The sequence below is a fragment of the Somniosus microcephalus genome, unplaced genomic scaffold (genome assembly GCF_052327205.1).
Source record: "Somniosus microcephalus isolate GS21.2 unplaced genomic scaffold, FLI_Smic_1.0 unresolved_chr1, whole genome shotgun sequence".
Taxonomy (NCBI): Eukaryota; Metazoa; Chordata; class Chondrichthyes; order Squaliformes; family Somniosidae; genus Somniosus; species Somniosus microcephalus.
Genome location: NW_028225179.1, coordinates 103,938,792 through 103,941,713, shown reverse-complemented (window position 1 = coordinate 103,941,713; position 2,922 = coordinate 103,938,792).

Here is a 2,922-nt window from a genome sequence, read left to right as displayed (position 1 = left end):
CTCACTCACTGACTCTCAGTCCCCCTCACTCACCGACTCTCAGTGCCCCCTCACTCACCGACTCTCAGTCCCCTCACTCACCGACTCTCAGTCCCCCCTCACTCACCGACTCAGTCCCCTCCCTCACCGACTCTCAGTCCCCCCTCACTCACCGACTCTCAGTTCCCCCTCACTCACCGACTCCCAGTCCCCCCTCACTCACCGACTCTCACTCCCACCTCACTCACCGACTCTCAGTCCCCCCTCACTCAGCGACTCTCAGTCCCCCCTCACTCACCGACTCTCAGTCCCCCCTCACTCACCGACTCTCAGTCCCCGCTCACTCACCAACTCTCAGTCCCCCCTCACTCACCGACTCTCAGTCCCCCCTCACTCACCGACTCTCAGTCCCCCTCACTCACCGACTCTCAGTCCCCCCTCACTCACCGACTCTCAGTCCCCCCTCACTCAGCGACTCTCAGTCCCCCTCACTCACTGACTCTCAGTCCCTCCTCGCTCACTGACTCTCAGTCCCCCCTCACTCACCGAATCTCAGTCCCCCCTCAGTCACAGACTCAGTCTCCACTCACTCACCGACTCTCAGACCCCCTCACTCACCGACTCTCAGTCCCCCCTCACTCACCGACTCTCAGTCCCCCTCACTCACAGACTCAGTCCCCCTCACTCACCGACTCTCAGTGCCCCCTCACTCACCGACTCTCAGTCCCCCCTCACTCACCGACTCTCAGTCCCTCCTCACTCACCGACTCTCAGTCCCCCCTCACTCACCGACTCTCAGTCCCCCCTCACTCACCGACTCTCAGTCCCCCCTCACTCACCGACTCTCAGTCCCCCCTCGCTCACCGACTCTCAGTCCCCCTCACTCACCGACTCTCAGTACCCCCTCACTCACCGACTCTCAGTCCCCCTCACTCATTGACTCTCAGTCTCACCTCCCTCACCGACTCTCAGTCCCCCCCTCACTCACCGACTCTCAGTCCCCCCTCACTCACCGACTCAGTCCCCCCTCACTCACCGACTCTCAGTCCACCCTCACTCACCGACTCTCAGTCCCCCCTCACTCACCGACTCAGTCACCCCTCACTCACCGACTCTCAGTCCCCCCTCACTCACTGACTCAGTCCCCCCTCACTCACCGACTCTCAGTCCCCCCTCACTCACCGACTCTCAGTACCCCCTCACTCACCGACTCTCAGTCCCCCTCACTCACTGACTCTCAGTCCCCCTCACTCACCGACTCTCAGTGCCCCCTCACTCACCGACTCTCAGTCCCCCTCACTCACTGACTCTCAGTCCCCCTCACTCACCGACTCTCAGTCCCCCTCACTCACCGACTCTCAGTCCCCCCTCACTCACTGACTCTCAGTCCTCCCTCACTCACCGACTCTCAGTCCCCCCTCACTCACCGACTCTCAGTCCCCCCTCACTCACCGACTCTCAGTCCCCCCTCACTCACCGACTCTCAGGCCCCCCTCACTCAACGACTCTCAGTCCCCCCTCACTCACTGACTCTCAGTCCCCCCTCACTCCCTGACTCTCAGTCCCCCTCACTCACCGACTCTCAGTCCCCCCTCACTCACTGACTCTCAGTCCCCCCTCACTCACCGACTCTCAGTCCCCCCTCACTCACCGACTCTCAGTCCCCCCTCACTCAGCGACTCAGTCCACCTCACTCACCGACTCTCAGTCCCCCCTCACTCACCGACTCTCAGTCCCCCCTCACTCACCGACTCTCAGTCCCCCCTCACTCACCCACTCTCAGTCCCCCCTCACTCACCGACTCTCAGTCCCCCCTCACTCACTGACTCTCAGTCCCCCCTCACTCACCGACTCTCAGTCCCCCCTCACTCACCGACTCTCAGTCCCCCCTCACTCACCGACTCTCAGTCCCCCCTCACTCATCCACTCGCAGTCCCCCCTCACTCACCGACTCTCAGTCCCCCCTCACTCACCGACTCTCAGTCCCCCCTCACTCAACGACTCTCAGTCCCCCCTCACTCACCGACTCTCAGTCCCCCTCACTCACCGACTCTCAGTCCCCTCACTCACTGACTCTCAGTCCCCCCTCACTCACCGACTCTCAGTCCCCCCTCACTCACCGACTCTCAGTCCCCCCTAACTCACCGACCCTCAGTCACCCCTCACTCACCGACTCTCAGTCCCCCCTCACTCACCGACTCTCAGTCCCCCCTCACTCACCGACTCTCAGTCCCCCCTCACTCACCGACTCTCAGTCCCCCCTCACTCACCGACTCTCAGTCCCCCCTCACTCACCGACTCTCAGTCCCCCCTCACTCACCGACTCTCAGTCCCCCCTCACTCACCGACTCTCAGTCCCCCCTCACTCACCGACTCTCAGTCCCCCCTCACTCACCGACTCTCAGTCCCCCCTCACTCACAGACTCTCAGTCTCCCCTCACTCACCGACTCTCAGTCCCCCCTCACTCACCGACTCTCAGTCCCCCCTCACTCACCGACTCTCAGTCCCCCCTCACTCACCGACTCTCAGTCCCCCCTCACTCACCGACTCTCAGTCCCCCCTCACTCACCCACTCTCAGTCCCCCCTCACTCACCGACTCTCAGTCCCCCCTCACTCACCCACTCTCAGTCCACCCTCACTCACCCACTCTCAGTCCCCCCTCACTCACCGACTCTCAGTCCACCCTCACTCACCCACTCTCAGTCCCCCCTCACTCACCGACTCTCAGTCCCCCCTCACTCACCCACTCTCAGTCCCCCCTCACTCACCGACTCTCAGTCCCCCCTCACTCACCCACTCTCAGTCCACCCTCACTCACCCACTCTCAGTCCCCCCTCACTCACCCACTCTCAGTCCACCCTCACTCACCCACTCTCAGTCCCCCCTCACTCACCGACTCTCAGTCCCCCCTCACTCACCCACTCTCAGTCCCCGCTCACTC